At 37.1% G+C, this 18,175-nt stretch overlaps 1 pseudogene; it reads right to left on the reverse strand.

The window, feature by feature from the left end:
* Window positions 1-7,165: 7,165 nt before the first annotated feature.
* On the reverse strand, window positions 7,166-17,902 carry LOC141410425 (dolichyl pyrophosphate Man9GlcNAc2 alpha-1,3-glucosyltransferase-like; annotated as a pseudogene).
* Window positions 17,903-18,175: the final 273 nt, after the last annotated feature.

Below are 18,175 nucleotides of genomic sequence, written 5' to 3' on the forward strand. Positions count from 1 at the left end.
TTGGGGACCAGTGGCCCAACTGGAGAAAAACCAGTGCATCCTCAAAACCCTTGACTTCTTGTCCTACCACAAGCCCCTTGGCACAGTGTTGGCTGTCTGCACAACCTTGCTCTTCCTCCTTGCCCTGGCCATCTTGGGCATCTTCATCTGGCACCACCACACCCCCATTGTCAGAGCCAATAACCGCCAGCTCAGCTACCTGCTGCTGTCCTCCTTGGCACTCTGTTTCCTCTGACCCTTCATGTTCATTGGCCACCCAGGCCCTTTCACCTGTGCTGTGCGCCAGGCAGCCTTTGGCATCACCTTCACAGTCTGTGTCTCCACTGTGCTAGCCAAGGCCATCGTGGTGGTGGCTGTGTTCCATGCCACATGGCCAGACACCTGGATCAGGAAGTGGACAGGGCCAGTCCTTCCTAGCATCATCCCCGGTGTCTGTTCCCTGGCCCAGGTAATCTTGTGTGTACTCTGGGTGACCATATGGCCCCCACGGCCTATGAACTCTACAGAGCCTGGGTCCACGAGCACTGTCAAGTGTGATGGGGGCTCCTTGGAACTGTTCTATGCCATGCTGGGCTACTTGGGTTTCCTAGGTCTAGCAGCTTGCTGGTGGCCATCCCTGCCCGCTGGCTGCCTGACACCTTCAATGAAGCAAAACATATCACTGTCAGCATGTTGGTCTGCTCCTGTGTCTGGGTTTCCTTCATACCTGCCCACATGAGTGCCCATGGCAAAGGCACAGTGGCTGTGGAGGTCTTTGCCATCTTGGCATCAGGAGCAGGCCTCATGTTCGGCTTCTTCTTTCCCAAGTGCTATATCATTGTTCTTGCCCTGAAAAGAACATACAAGGACAAATGCTTGGCAGGCATCATGTCAAGTGAGAAACATTGAAATGGATCTTATGGAGTACCACTCTCAGGACTGAACTCCCTAATTCCCAAACCATAATGACACTCCTTTCTCCTAGCTTCATCAAACTGGACTGGACCCCTGCCTGGTACTGAGCTACTACTATTTTGTATTTCATTCTGTCAGCATACTATTAGATGAGACATGTGCAAATAATATTGTTCTTGATGGAAGCGTGTAGTCTAATTCATCCTATGTTTCCTAAAACACCCCCTTAGTACCTGGTACACAGAAGGGTCAGAATATATGTTTGATGAATGAATGCATTGGCTTATGCAAAATTAGCCTTTGAAGAGATCTTTGAAAGAAGGCAGCAAGGCAGAGTGTTTGAGTGGAGTCAAACAGACGTGGATCAAATCCTTCTGGCTCCTCCATGTTCTAACTATTTTTACTTGAACTAGTTTCTTAAACTCTCCGAGCCTCAAATGTAAAACGTTTCCTCAAATATAAAATGAAGCTACATCTTCTCCAAGTTTTTGTGATGATGAAATAATACACACTTAAAAAGTATATACCAGGCTACTGTGACCTTTACAGATAAGGGAATGAGTGTCAAGAGAGAGGCCCGATCTTCAGGGAATCATTGTACAAGACATGAAGAGTCAAATGGACAGGACTAAAGACCTGACTCTACCTCTGACTTAGTTGTGTGATGTTGGACAAATAACTTAGCTTCTTTGTACCTTAGTTCCTTCTGCTATAGAGCACAATAACAGCATTTACTGTGTGGGATTATTAATGAGGACTAAATCAATTAATGCTTATAAGGCATTTATAATAGTATATAGCACATAGCATTTGAAAATAATAAAATCATACATAGTCGCAAAACTTCCATCTCTTGATTCATTGCTGAAAAATTGTTGCTATTAGAACACTCTTGTCCCAAGCTAGGTTCTGGAGAAGGGTCATCAGAGATGCAAAGACTTGTACTTATAAGCAACTTATCCTGATCAGATCAAACTAAATATATCTACTATAAGTTTTTATGCAAGTAGGCAACCTGTGCCTACTCTAGCAATTGATGTATCTTTAAGTGAATGTGGACAGGTGACTGTCCTAGATCCAGTAGAACGACCACCAGAGTGACATTCAAATGAAGCCCGCTACTTACTCCAAAGTGTGAAGAATATAATGAAGCCCACAAAATATTTGGCATCCTTTAATTAAATATCAGTGCTCCTGGACTTTTTTCTTGGGAAGACAGAGCTTCATGATGTTGCAAAATATATCTCAAGGTATCAAAGTATTATTGTTTCTGGGTGATGACACACATATAAATTCCTGACAAGATGGGTTGAAAATGCTACCTGTAGTAAAAAGTCATTCACCTAGCACGATTTTTCTTCCCAAGGATCTTCAGTCTCCTCCCAGGATCCACCCAATAGTCTTATGTGTTCCTTAGGTAAGCACTACAAGTTGTATTTCTTGTAACTTGGATTGTACTCTGAACTTCAGTAACTCTAGATCAGATGAGAAAATAGCCCAAATTCATTGCAACCCCCAGAAAGCTGGTGTTGGTTGACTGACTGGTCGTTATGAGGTTGGAGAAATATGGGCAAATACTTGGTGGTGGTGGGGAAAGTCCTAGAGACTGTTTTGATCAGAAGTTGCTAGTGCAGGTGCCTCTGGAGTAACAGTCTTTTGGGTATATCCCCAAGAGTGGTATTGCTGGATCAAATGGTAGATCGATGTCCAGCTTTTTAAGTAGCCTCCAAATTTTTTTCCAGAGTGGTTGTACTAGTCTACATTCCCACCAACAGTGTAAGAGGGTTCCTTTTTCCCGCATCCTCGCCAACACCTGTTGTTGGTGGTGTTGCTGATGATGGCTATTCTAACAGGGGTGAGGTGGAATCTTAGCGTGGTTTTAATTTGCATTTCCTTTATTGCTAGAGATGGTGAGCATTTTTTCATGTGTTTTCTGGCCATTTGAATTTCTTGTTTTGAGAAAGTTCTGTTTAGTTCACATGCCCATTTCTTTATTGGTTCATTAGTTTTGGGAGAATTTAGTTTTTTAAGTTCCCTGTATATTCTGCTTATCAGTCCTTTGTCTGATGTATAGTTGGCAAATATTTTCTCCCACTCTGTGGGTGTTCTCTTCAGTTTAGAGACCATTTCTTTTGATGAACAGAAGCTTTTTAGTTTTATGAGGTCCCATTTATCGATGCTATCTCTTAGTTGCTGTGCTGCTGGGGTTTCATTGAGAAAGTTCTTACCTATACCTACTAACTCCAGAGTATTTCCTACTCTTTCTTGTATCAACTTAAGAGTTTGGGGTCTGATATTAAGATCCTTGATCCATTTTGAGTTAATCTTGGTATAGGGTGATATACATGGATCTAGTTTCAGTTTTTTGCAGACTGCTAACCAGTTTTCCCAGCAGTTTTTGTTGAAGAGGCTGCTGTTTCTCCATCGTATATTTTTAGCTCCTTTGTCAAAGATAAGTTGCTTATAGTTGTGTGGCTTCATATCTGGATCCTCTATTCTGTTCCACTGGTCTTCATGTCAAGTTATGGAAACAGCCAAGATGCCCCACCACTGACGAATGGATTAAGAAAATGTGGTATCTATACACAATGGAATTTTATGCAGCCATGAAGAAGAATGAAATGTTATCATTCGCTGGTAAATGGATGGAATTGGAGAACATCATTCTGAGTGAGGTTAGCCTGGCCCAAAAGACCAAAAATCGTATGTTCTCCCTCATATGTGGACATTAGATCAAGGGCAAACACAACAAGGGGATTGGACTATGAGCACATGATAAAAGCGAGAGCACACAAGGGAGGGGTGAGGATAGGTAAGACACCTAAAAAATTAGCTAGCATTTGTTGCCCTTAACTCAGAGAAACTAAAGCAGATACCTTAAAGCAACTGAGGCCAATAGGAAAAGGGGACCAGGAACTAGAGAAAAGGTTAGATCAAAAAGAATTAACCTAGAAGGTAACACCCACGCACAGGAAATCAATGTGAGTCAATGCCCTGTATAGCTATCCTTATCTCAACCAGCAAAAACCCTTGTTCCTTCCTATTACTGCTTATACTCTCTCTACAACAAAATTAGAAATAAGGGCAAAATAGTTTCTGCTGGGTATTGAGGGGGGGGAGAGGGAGGGGGTGGAGTGGGTGGTAAGGGAGGGGGTGGGGGCAGGGGGGAGAAATGAACCAAGCCTTGTATGCACATATGAATAATAAAAGAAAAATGTAAAAAAAAAAAAAAGAAGTTGCTAGTGTTCTTGATCCTGAAGTGGAAAACAGTTAACTTTAGCTTCACCCATATGACTAGAATCAACTTTGCAAGAAGGTTCAGTGCTCAAAGGGAAACTATTGTCAAGCAGACAGATGATTTAATCACTGTAATTCAATTCTGGATTCTAATTTGCTCAATGAACCAGTCATGGCATAAAACTATCTCTACCTCATTTGTTTATGCCCAGAGGATGGAGTTTGGGGCATCTACCACTAACCATGTCCCTGTCCTCCATTTACCTCATCAGCACTCCATAGTGGTTTTTAGTAGCCAAAGTGATCTAAAAATGTTGATGGAGACCAGACCACTTTCCTGCTTAAATACTTTAATGATTTCCTATTACTTGTGAATTAAAACACAAACTCTTTATTATAGCCTGTTAGGCCCACATGAGCTGGTTTTTGCTCATCACCTGTTCATTCCTGGTTCTATCCATAGCATCCCACTGCTCATGGCTATTAATCTCATCCCTATCTTGTAGCCTTTGTGTTTGTGTTTTCCCTGTCTGGAGAACTCTTCTCACATACCTTTAAGTGGCTGTTCCTCATCATTCAGGTAACTGCTCAGATGTTGCCGATTGAAAGAGATCTCTGGGCATTGCATCTAAAATAATACTCCCGCTGTACCTCCAGTTCCTGACTACTCTCCTTATATCACTTACTTTTGTGCATAAACCATCACCATACAAAATTTCAGTTTTAAATTAATTTACTTGTTTGCTTCCTTGCATTAGTAGTAAACTCTGTGTGGGTAGGGACTTTGTTAATCTTGTTCCTAACTGCATTACCAGTGCAGAGTTTAGGACTTGGAGTGTAGTTGGCAATTAACTTTCCCCTTGTTTCTTAAAAATGTTTATGTTGTGGTGAAATATACATAGCATTAAATTTACCATTTTAACCACATAAATATACAATTCAGTGGCATTAGTTACATTTACCGTGTTGTGCAACTCTGACCACTTCCCATCTCCAGAACCATTTCATCATAGCAAACTGAAACTCTTTACTCATTAAGTAACTCTCCATGACCCTCTCCCGTCAGTCTCTGGTAACCACTATTCTACTTTCTGTTTCTGTGAATTTACCTATTTGAGATGTCTCATATAAATGGAATCATGAAATATTTGTCCTTCTGTGTCTGGAATATTTCACCTTGCCTAATGTTTTCAAGGTTCTTCCATGTTATAGCATGCATCAAGAACCCTATTGCTTTTATGAGTGAATAGTATGACATTGTCTGCACATACTACATTTTGCTTATTCATTCATCTGTTGGTGGGTACTTGAATAGTTTCCACTTTTGGCTATTGTGGGTAATGCTATTATAAACATTGTTATACAAACATCTGTTCAAATCCCTGTTTTCCATTCTTTTGGGCATACACTTAAAAGTGGGATTGTGAGATCCTATGGCATATCTCTGCTTCACTTTTTGAGGGGATCTCCTAGTGTTTTTCTCAGCAGCTGAACCCTTTTGCAATATATAAGCAATTCAGTTTTTTCACATTCTTGTTGACAATTAATTTGTATTTAAATTTTTATTGGCATATATTAATTGCACAAAATAAGGGGTTTCATAATGACATTTACATATACCTATATAATGTACTTTGATATGGGTACAAATGGGTCATATTAACCCATATATCACCCTTTCTTAGACCCTTCCTGCTTTTCCCCTTCCATATGCCTTTTGCTTTCATGTCCTCCCTGCTCCAAGATTCCACATATGAGAGAAAACATAACATTTACCTTTGTGAGGCTGGCTTATTTTATTTAAAAAGATGATCTCCATTTGCTTTCATTTTCCTAAAAATGAAATAATGTCATTCTTCTTAATGGCTGAGTAAAACTCTTTTACGCCACATTTTCATTATTCATTTATCTGTTGATGGGTGCCCTAGGCTGATTTCATAACTTGGCCATTGTGAGCAGTGCAGCAATACACATTTGTGCGCAGGTATCTCTGTTGTATGCTGATTTGGATTCCTTCAGGTATATACCAGGAGAGGTATAGTTGAATGATGTGGAAATTCTAGTTTAGTTTTTTAATGGTAAAATGACTATTTTATTTTTATCAGAGCCTAAAGGAAATACCTTTATATGAGGAAGTACAACATAGATATAATGCATGATTTTTACCAATTGAATATTGTAGTAAAAATGAGCTTCTGCTAATATGGAGTGATTCTATATTAATGGGACAAATTTAGCATGAAGCATGATTTGAATCAATGACTGTGCCAGTGATCAATCACCTTGAACCAAATCTTAACAAAAAGGAACAGAAGGAAGAAATCCTTTGCATGGCAGTTTAACTTACACAGAAGATTCTAGAAGTTTAGAACCAGTGATTATGATTAATTAAAAAGACTTCAGACTACTTAGATTTCAAATTTAGACATAAATACAGGAAAGCAGATTTTTAAAATGAATTCAAGTAAATCTGCATTCTTGGAAATAAATAAGAACACAATTTACTCTACTCTATTTGCTTTGTTAAAATTCAAATCTACATGTGTTGTAAAACATATTCAAACTTCAAGCACTTCAAGCAGCTTAAATTTACCCTCTCATTAATTAAAAAGATTATCAAAAATTTAATTCCCTGAGCTATAACTTCTAAACAATGAAATACACATTATCTGCATGCTAAATTGCAAAGAAAGCTAAATTTGAATACCAAAATTAGGGGTTAGCTTTAAAAAGAAGGAGCTTAGTTTTCCCATTAAGTTCACTATATTTGAAATTTTTCTTTAAAGCATAACTTATACATTTCCTAAGTAAGTACTGGGTTTAAAGACATTTTTCTCTTACCATACCATTTGACTATCCATGAATATTAATAAAAACTACAATATGCTTTGGCCAGGCAATACTTAGAAGATAAAAACCTCTTTTGGTTCCCATATACATTTATTTTGTGAAGACAACAATGACTTTTCCACATTTCCTTTACTATAATTCCATTTATACTTAGCAAAAATTCACATTTATTTGGGAATACAGTTTAGTTGGTTTTCTTCTGATTTCTTCCATTTTTGGAGCACATGATTGTAATGTTAAAGTTTACCAAGAGAAAGAAGAAGTTCATGCACAATACAACACAGACAAAAAACCCAGAAAATAAGTGTAGTAATTTCTGAGGAGGATCCACTATGACAGCCATCAGCCTCAGAAGGACACATTGATTACTAAAGTAAGAAGATAATGTATGATTCTGTGAAGAAATATATCACATGGAAGGTATGGAAAAGGGTTCCAGCTGCATTTCTCTTTCAGATGTCTTTTCAAATATTGAGAATAAAGTTGCACAAGCTATAAAAATGCCATCATTGTCATAATTGAGTGCATTAGGAGGTCATCCTTTAATAGTAGAGTTAGCCACACTAGGTGTTGACCCAAGTAAAAACCAAGCAGACATGAAAGTGATTTCATTTAAAACTAAGCAGGCTACTAATGATACCAAGAGAATGGGCTTTTCATGTCCTTGGAAAGAAAAGAAATGATAGTGAACAGCTAACCAGAGAACATTTGAATCCTTTGGGAGAGGGCTATAGTATTAATTTCATACACACAAGAAGCAAGCTCAAAAATGTAAAACAAAAGTTATTTTCTGAATGTGACATGGAAAAAATATCCTTAAACTTTAGAAAGACACCAGAACTGTACCAAATATTGACTACTCTGTCCTCAAATAATCCACAATCAACTGGAAAGAGTGTTCTTAGGACTTGTAGGGTTTGTTCCCTTTCTGAAAAGAAGGGCAACTTGCAGAGAGTGAAGAAACCCCGACAATACAAATTATCTTAATTAACAACCGAAAGAGAATTACACGAAAACGTTCATGGTAAACAAGAATAAGACCTGGATATAGAATATGAACAATTCATTAGCAATCTTTTTGTTACTCGGGATTTCTTTTAAACAACAACACAAAAGGACTGAGTGTATGTGAATCAGAAATCAGTAATTAAAACTATGTATTCAGTGTGCACAACAGTTATGTGCCTGGTTCCTGTATCTACATGATGCAGGGAGAGAAATTCAGTCTGGATTTATAAAGTTTGCCACATTGGCCCCTAAGAGACCACCATAAATTGTAAAAATTGAGTAATCCAGTCCCCATAGTGTGAATTGTTATTGCTGTTAAAATACTTTAATATGAATTAAGAGAAACTTTCCACCACACTGGTAGCCTTATTAAGACCGCTACAGTCACCCAGTACCCTTTCTCTATAGTTCTTCAAATTCAGGGAGGACCAACACCAGAATACTTTCAACACAATGTCAGTCATTTATCTTCTTCATCAGAGAAATGTTAGGAGTTTGGGATGATTGCTTCTGCAGGCTGCTGACATTGGTGCCTGTCAGGGAAGGTGCCTGGGCACATGTGCTGCGTCCTACCCCCTCCACTTCTCCAGCACCCTCAGGCCTTGGCAGGAGGAGGAAACCCTTCCTGTGTCTGCATTTTTAACTTTCTGAGGAACCTCCATACTGATTTCTGTAGAAGCTGGATTAATTTACATCTCTGCCAACAGGGTCCTAAATCCCCCACATCCTTGCCAGCTTTTGTTGCTGTTTGTTTTCTTCATGGTAGCCATTTTGACAAGGGTGAGATGGGATTTCAATGTTGTTTTGATTTGCATTTCCTTTATGGGTTAGGATGTTGAACATTTTCATACAATGTTTTAGTTATTTGCATTTTTTCTTTTGGATAGCTCTCCGTTCAATTAATGTATCCATTTTGATTGATTATTTGATATTTTGGTATTTAAAGTTTTTGAGTTTTTTATATTTTGTGGATATTAATACTTGTCAGATGAATAGTTGGCAAAGATTTTTCTCTCATTTTATAGCATGTCTCTTCATTCTGCTAATTTTTTCATTTGCTATGCAGAAGCCTTTTCATTTGATGTAATATCATTTGTGAATTCTTATGTTTTTATTGTTTGCCCAGGTTTTATAGCTGTTGCTTCTGCCTATATCTTGAAGTATTTTTTCTATATTTTCCTCTTGTAATTTCAATGCTTCATCTTTTATATTAAGATCCTTGATTCATTTTGAATTGATTTTGCATAACATGAGAGATAGGGATCTAGTTTTAGTGTTCTACACATGGATATCCAATTTTCCCAGCACCATTTGTGGAAGAGGCTGCTTTTTTTTCACACTTTGTCTAGCTGCATGGTTACTTTCAGATTTTCTGTCCTACTCCATAGGTCTATATGTCTGTTTTTGTGCCAGTATCATGTTGCTTTTGTTACTCTAGTTCTGCAGTGTAATTTAAAGTCCAGGATTGTGATACTTCCAGCTTTGTTGTTTTTGCTCAGAATTGATTTGGCTACTCAAGGTCTTTAGTGCTTCCATAAGAATTTTAGTATTGCTGTTTTTATTTCTGTGAAGAATTTCATTGGAGTCTTTTGGGGATTGCACTGAATCTTCAGATTGCTTTTAGTAGTATAGCCATTCTCACAGTATTAATTCTGTAGATCCACCATGGGGTCTACAGAAACTTCTTTCTTCAGTGTTTTATAGTTTTAATTATAGAGGTCCTTCATTTTTCTTAGGTTTATTCCTAGTTTTTTTTTCATTTTTGAGGCTATTATGAGGGATTGTTTTCTTGATACCTTTCTCATCATATTTGTTATTGGTGTATAGAAAAGCTACTGACTTTTGTATGTTGATTTTGTATCCTGCTACCTTACTGAGAGTGTTTATCAGATCTAAGAATTTTGTGGTAGAGTCTTTTAGGCCTTTTCAGTATAGGATCATGTCATTCACAAATAGAGATAATTTAATGTCTTCCTCTTCTATTTTTATCCCTTTTATTTCTTTCCCTTGACTTAGTGCTCTGGCTAAGATTTCAAGGACATTGCTGATTAAGAGAGATAGAGAGAGTGGACACCCTTGTCTTATTCTTCATTTTAGTGTAATAGTTTCAGTTTCCCCTATTCATTATAATGTTGGCTTTATTATGTTGAGGTATGTTCCTTTTATTCCTAGCATCTTCAGTATTTTTAAATCATGAAGCAATGTTAGATTTTGTCAAAGTTTTTCTGCATCTATTGAGATGATTGTGTAATATTTGTCCTTGATTTTTATTTATGTATTGTGTTATATTTATTTATTTGTGTGTGTTGAACCATACTTACATCCCTGGGATGAAATCAACTGGATTATGGTATATGATCCTTAAATGTGTTGTTGAATTCTGTTTGCAAATTTTTATAGGTTATTTTTTGCCTATGTTCATCTTGATTTGGTATATAATCTTCTTTTTAATTGTGTCTTTATCTAGTTTTGTATCAGAGTAACACTTCATACAATGAGTTTGGAAGTATTCTTTCCCTGTTTGTTTTGTGGGATACTGTGAGGATCATTGATGTCAGTTTTTCATTAAAGGTCTGCTTAGAGATCAGCAGTGAATCTGTCCATTCCTGGCCTTTTCTTTGTTCACAGACTTTTAAAAATTTTATTATATATACATATATATTTAATTTTTTCTTAGTTTTAAATTAGCTTATATTCATAGTCCAAGGGATTTCATTGTGATAATTCCATAGATGTATACAGTGTACTCTGAACAAGTTCATCCCCTCTCTTACATCCTTAACTCCTTTCTTCTGCCCTTCAGGGGCTTTTTAATTACTGCTTCAATCTCATTGCTCATTATTGATCTGTTAAATTTTCATGTAACAGATTTTAATATAACAATTTTATATACTATTGGTTCAATTTTAATGGATCACATGTGTCTAAAAATTAACCCATTCTTCTAGGTTTTATTAGACAATGATTTTTCAGATTATTCCTTAATGATCCTCTGGAGCTCCATGGTATCTGCTGTAATACCACCTTTTTGCCTCTAATTTTTAAAATTAGTATATTCTCTCTTTATGTTTGTTTGGGTAAGGGTTTGTCAATCTTATTTACCCTTTCAAAGGGAAAATTCTTTGCTCCATTGATTGTTTTGTATTGTTCCTTTATTTTCCATTTCATTAATTTCAGCTCTGATCTTTATTATTTCTTTTCTTCTACTAATTTTGGAATTGACTTGCTCTTATTTTTCTAAATATCTTAATATAGATGAGGTGACAGCCCATTGAGGACTCTGAATTTCTCTAATCACTATTGATACTGAACATTTTTCATGTGATCTTTGGCTATTTGTATATTTTCTTTGGAGAAATGTCGATTCAATTTGTTTGCACATTTAAATTTTTTGTGTGTGTTGAGTTATACAAGTTGTTTTACATGCTGGATGATACCCCCTTTTATAATAAGTGATTAGAAAAGATTTTTACTTATTCTCTGGGTTGACTTTTTCTCTGTTGATAGCATGCTATGGTACACTAAAGTAACTGATTTTAATGAAGTTCAGTTTGTCTGTTTTTACTTTTGTTTCCTGGTTTTTTTTTTTTGATGTTTATATTAAAAAATCATTCTCAAATCCAATATCATGAAGCTTTTTCTCCTGTTTTCTTCTAAGAGTTTTGTAAATTTAGACCTTATATTTAGGTTTTTGAATGATTTTGAGTTAATTTTTGTACATTGTGTAAAGGAAGGTCCAATTTCATTCTTTTGCATGCAGATGTCCAGTTTTTCTAGTATCATTTATTGAAAAAGTCAGTCAACTAAATGTTGCTGTGCTCCTTCATACAAAGAGAGGAGATGTGGTGTAAAAAGTTACAGGATTATGAGGAAAGGGCTCTCAACACACCTTTGAACCCACTCTTCTTCTTTTACATATATTGTTGGCTATTTTTTGCCAAAGAGCATAAAATGCCCCCTTCTCCTACACTGTACTGCCAGTCAGCAATACAAAAGAAGGAAATCCTGTCATTTAGGACCAAATGAATCCTAACTTGGAGAACATTACATTAAATGAAATAAGACTGGCATAGAGAGACAAATATCAAATCATCTCTCATACATGGAGTTCAAAAAAGCTGAACACAGAAACAGTAAGTAAAGCAGTGGTTTTTGGTAGTGTGGTGCTGAGGATATGTTGGTCAAGTGATACAGAATTTCATTTAGTCTGGAGGAGTAAGTTGAAGATACCTATTGTGTGACATGGCTAATATAGTTAACAATATGTTTTATAATTGAAAATTGCAGTTTTAGGTGTTGTCACCACAAGAAAAGTAGCTGAGGTAATGAATATGTTAATTAGCTCAATCATTCCACTATACATACATACTTCAGAACATCATGCTCTACGTACACTATAAATAAATACAAATTGTTAAATTAAGGAACATTGTTTTGAGAAGTTTTGTTACAGCATTCACCTTTGCAGTTTATCCAAAGGAGGGGAGCCTCTCAAAGAAGGTAAATCCAAATCTTCAGGAAAGCAAAAGACAGTTTGAAGAGTAGCTCTTCTCCTAGGTAGTGTTTTCATTATAAAAATGCTGTAAACTCTTCTGCTAGTGGCTTATGGGGTAAGAGGTGTGATCTAAAAATGCTAGAGATTACCAATCTAGTGAGTATTATATCTTTATTACCATGAGTAACAACCAATCCTTGCTGTGCAAAGACACTTGTAGATGATGTAGCCAGTGAATTAATGTCTAGTTTCTTTTTCTCTACTTTATACCAAACTACCCCAGGTATCAACATGACCTTGGTTTTGCCATTACTTGATTTCTTCAGTTTCTTTTCTTTTTAGAATCACCATCTACTATAGGTAAGAAAGGTGGTATAGAAAGACACTCCTAAATGATTCAGACTGCATCTTGGAATAGACACTGCTCAGTTAACAACCATCACTGCATTTCCTAGGAGATGTGAGACCACAGAGACAAGTCGTGTAGAAAAACACTCAGACCAAGAGAAGAGTGGTCCTGAGTTCCGGGAATTAGAGACGGAGTTGAACAGGTGCTACTCTGGAAGCCATTATGTAACTGGGAGATTAGTTGTATGAAAGTATGAGGTATATTAACAATTAAAATTGCAGAATTAGAACAATTTAAAGCTAGCCAATTGCTGAATTCCCTGCAAAAGAGCTGTTTCAATGTAGTGAATGAAAGTGCCAGTTTCACTGTCCTCTAATAGCATTGAGAACATCAGTTTTAAAATAATAGGGCCAATATTCACTTGGAAAGTATCTCATTATATTAATTTTGTGTTTATTTGATTATTAATGAGGCTCAAAATTGTCTCATGTGTTTGCATCATTTATATTTCTTTTGTACATTTTTCATGTGCTTTGTTGATTGGTTTATAAGGGTAATTTGTGTATTAGGGAAATCAATCCTTTGTCATTTGTATTGCAAATATCTTCCAAGTTTGTCTGTTCAGTTTTTAGTCACCAAAATGTTAAAATTTGATGTAGTTAAATTTATCCGATTTTTCTCTTTCTGGCTTTTAGGCTTCATGTTGCAATTTGAAGTCTTCTTTCTAAGATGATCAAATTATTCATTCTATTTTATTTTAGGTTTGCTACAATCTTATTTTTTTATATCTAACATCTTGAATTCACCTCAGAATTTATTTCACATACATACCTGTGAAAGTTTTCATTTCTTGTGAGATTGCTTGGTGATACTGTCCCATTGGTGCCTGGGCCTCAGGAGAACAAGCACTGAGCTTTTGCTCCTGCCAATTGGTGCTGCACCTGGCACAGTGCCTGCCTGGTGGATGTGTAGTGAGTTCTTCTTTAATTAGTACATGAAATAAAACACAATTGTACTAATCATACATTTCAGTACATGAAACAATTCTAGAAGATAGAGAAATTAGCTGAATCTATAAGGAATAAAACTTCATTTCTGGATTTTATACTCTAAAGGGAATAAAAGAGTAGATCATATCTAGAAAATAAAAACCAAGAAGACCAGGCCAGACACCAAGTCAGACCAGGTGCTGAGGATGCTCACTTTGCAGTGAGCAGTCAGGGAGCCTGCTTCTTTGTCTAGTGTGAAGGAAATGTACGCTCAGCTCTGCGTGCAAGGGAGAGCTCTGGAATGAACTGTTCAAGGAGAGAATGGGTTCTCTGGAGATGGCAAGTTCCCTTCCTGTTCCCGGGAGTGCTTAAGCCTAGACTTGAGGGATTCTTTGGGGTTGTGGTAGAAGCATAGAAGATTCAAACCTTAGGATCTAAGTAACTGAGCTATGTGGCTAAAGATAATCCAAAAGGACAGTCGGGGATCAAGAGTCTTTTACAGTAGAACTGCCCCTGATCGCGAACCAAGTATTAGCACGTGTTGCAAGAAGACTGTTCTGTTAAAAAAATTTTTTTTTTTTGGTAAATAACCCTCTTTAATATGAACTGGTTTACCCAATAGATTCAAGTTTTTTAACCTTTTTTTTTTAAATCAAGAAAGGTGTTAACGTAATTTATTATTTTTTTCCTTTTTCTTTTATTATTCATATGTGCATACAAGGCTTGGTTCATTTCTCCCCCCTGCCCCCACCCCCTCCCTTACCACCCACTCCGCTCCCTCCCTCTCCCCACCTCAATACCCAGCAGAAACTATTTTGCCCTTATTTCTAATTTTGTTGTAGAGAGAGTATAAGCAATAATAGGAAGGAACAAGGGTTTTTGCTGGTTGAGATAAGGATAGCTATACAGGGCATTGACTCACATTGATTTCCTGTGTGTGGGTGTTACCTTCTAGGTTAATTCTTTTTGATCTAACCTTTTCTCTAGTACCTGTTCCCCTTTTCCTATTGGCCCCAGTTGCTTTTAAGGTACCTGCTTTAGTTTCTCTGCGTTAAGGGCAACAAATGCTAGCTAGTTTTTTAGGTGTCTTACCTATCCTCACCCCTTACTTGTGTGCTCTCACTTTTATCATGTGCTCATAGTCCAATCCCCTTGTTGTGTTTGCCCTTGATCTAATGTCCACATATGAGGGAGAACATACGATTTTTGGTCTTTTGGGCCAGGCTAACCTCACTCAGAATGATGTTCTCCAATTCCATCCATTTACCAGAGAATGATAACATTTCGTTCTTCTTCATGGCTGCATAAAATTCCATTGTGTATAGATACCACATTTTCTTAATCCATTCGTCAGTGGTGGGACATCTTGGCTGTTTCCATAACTTGGCTATTGTGAATAGTGCCACAATAAACATGGGTGTGCAGGTACCTCTGGAGTAACCTGTGTCACAGTCTTTTGGGTATATCCCCAAGAGTGGTATTACTGGATCAAATGGTAGATCGATGTCTAGCTTTTTAAGTAGCCTCCAAATTTTTTTCCAGAGTGGTTGTACTAGTCTACATTCCCACCAACAGTGTAAGAGGGTTCCTTTTTCCCCACATCCTCGCCAACACGTGTTGTTGGTGGTGTTGCTGATGACGGCTATTCTAACAGGGGTGAGGTGGAATCTTAGTGTGGTTTTGATTAGCATTTCCTTTATTGCTAGAGATGGTGAGCATTTTTTCATGTGTTTTCTGGCCATTTGAATTTCTGCTTTTGAGAAAGTTCTGTTTAGTTCACTTGCCCATTTCTTTATTGGTTCATTAGTTTTGGAAGAATTTAGTTTTTTAAGTTCCCTATATATTCTGGTTATCAGTCCTTTGTCTGATGTATAGTTGGCAAATATTTTCTCCCACTCTGTGGGTGTTCTGTTCAGTTTAGAGACCATTTCTTTTGATGCACAGAAGCTTTTTAGCTTTATGAGGTCCCATTTATCTATGCTATCTCTTAGTTGCTGTGCTGCTGGGGTTTCATTGAGAAAGTTCTTACCTATACCTACTAACTCCAGAGTATTTACTACTCTTTCCTGTATCAACTTAAGAGTTTGGGGTCTGATATTAAGATCCTTGATCCATTTTGAGTTAATCTTGGTATAGGGTGATATACGTGGATCTAGTTTCAGTTTTTTGCAGACTGCTAAACAGTTTTCCCAGCAGTTTTTGTTGAAGAGGCTGCTAATCGTATATTTTTAGCTCCTTTGTCAAAGATAAGTTGGTTATAGTTGTGTGGCTTTATATCTGGGTCCTCTATTCTGTTCCACTGGTCTTCATGTCTGTTTTTGTGCCAGTACCATACTGTTTTTATTGTTATTGCTTTGTAATATAGTTTGAAGTCAGGTATTGTGATACCTCCTGCATTGTTCTTTTGACTGAGTATTGCCTTGGCTATTCATGGCCTCTTGTGTTTCCATATAAATTTCACAGTAGATTTTTCAATCTCTTTAATGAATGTCATTGGGATTTTGATGGGAATTGCATTAAGCATGTAGATTACTTTTGGGAGTATCGACATTTTTACTATGTTGATTCTACCAATCCATGAGCATGGGAGATCTCTCCACTTTCTATAGTCTTCCTCAATCTCTTTCTTCAGAATTGTATAGTTTTCCTTGTAGAGGTCTTTCACATCTTTTGTTAGGTTTACACCTATGTATTTGATTTTTTTGAGGCTATTGTTTTCATACATTCTTTTTCAGTTTGCTCATTGTTAGTGTATAGAAATGCTAATGATTTTTCTATGTTGATTTTGTATCCTGCTACCTTGCTGTAGCTATTGATGATGTCTAGAAGCTTCTGAGTAGAGTTTTTTTGGTCTTTAAGGTATAGGATCATATCAACTGCAAAAAGGGATATTTTGACAGTTTCTTTACCTATTTGTATTCCTTTTATTCCTTCTTCTTGCCTAATTGCTCTGGCTACGAATTCTGGTACTATGTTGAGTAGGAGTGGAGATAGTGGGCATCCTTGTCTGGTTCCTGATTTTAAAGAGAATGGTTTCAGTTTTTCTGTTAAGTATAATGCTGGCTGTAGGTTTGTCATATATAGCTTTTATAATGTTGAGAAGTTTGCTATTGAATTTCAAAAGTGGGAATGCCTTCATTTTTAAAATCAAACAAAGAAAAATGTATCTGACAGCTGGTCCACCAGTTTGCAACCTCTGGCTCAGATCAAAGGGGAATTGTACATAGAAAGTAGCAGTTTCTGGACCAGGTGACCTTTCAAACTTTTCTAACCTTAGCTGTCTGATCTCCTGAGCTATATAAATGTGAGGGATTATTAATAGTGTCACTAAATCACTAGAATATGACTCAGCATATGAAAAGAGCAGATTGTATAGAGGAAAAATCAGGATTCGATGGAAGGAAGAGTGTCTCTGGAATTAGGCTGCTCTGTACAAGCTCTCATTTTATGCCAATAAATATTAATTTCTGGCAATAATACAGTAAGGGGAAGGCACATAAGCAATCTCACAAGGAGAAGTATTTAAAATGGCAATTGGGAGGTAGGGAAAGAGGGAAGAAAAATGGGAGGGAGGGGAGAGAGAGAAATTTTGAGCTAGATTGTTCAGAAAAGGACAGTATGAATTTAAGCACTTACTGTCAGCACAGTTAGTGGCCTGGAAACAAAGTGTCCTCTGCAGACTGCATCATTCACTAGCAAAGTAGAGTATTCTGGCTTATCAATGAAAATCAATACTGTGGATGTGTTTTCTGTGATGAAACAGAGTTGGAAAGGAATGGCAATTGTTGTCACATCCCAACACTTCTTGATTTCCTTGCATCATTTTAATCATGATTAGGGGTAGCTGAATACATAGCTAAAGGGATTAGGCTTTCCTTCCTAAGAAGGAATTCTTGCTTTGAGGGCAGATCCACTGCCTAGCATCCATCTAGTATGAGGTCACAACTCCATGCCTTGTGTGCCCAACAACTGGGCACAGCAACACAGTAGATACTGTTAAAGCCCTTTCATACCTCCATAGCACTGACAATCTTCCCTGCTACCAACATCTGTGAGACTTCCACTGTAAATACCAGTCATCTAGCTTGGCAGGATGAGCGTTAAGGTAATTAGAGTAGACCCTTAACAAGGAGAGTCAGGACATGTGGGTGAATTCCAAGATGGGCTCCATGCTATTTCCCAGAAGTCCCAATGACTCTGAACCATAGTTCACAATACACAGAAAGCTGCCCACAAACATTTCCCACTTTTCTCCCTGTACCTCATGAAGTCACCTTGGAATGCAGCCCTATTAAAATTAGACATTTAAAAATTCTTAAAATTTGTTTTTGTCCTGTCTGGTCTTTTAAGCTA

This window comes from Castor canadensis, chromosome 1 (genome assembly GCF_047511655.1).
Source record: "Castor canadensis chromosome 1, mCasCan1.hap1v2, whole genome shotgun sequence".
In the NCBI taxonomy this organism is placed as follows: Eukaryota; Metazoa; Chordata; class Mammalia; order Rodentia; family Castoridae; genus Castor; species Castor canadensis.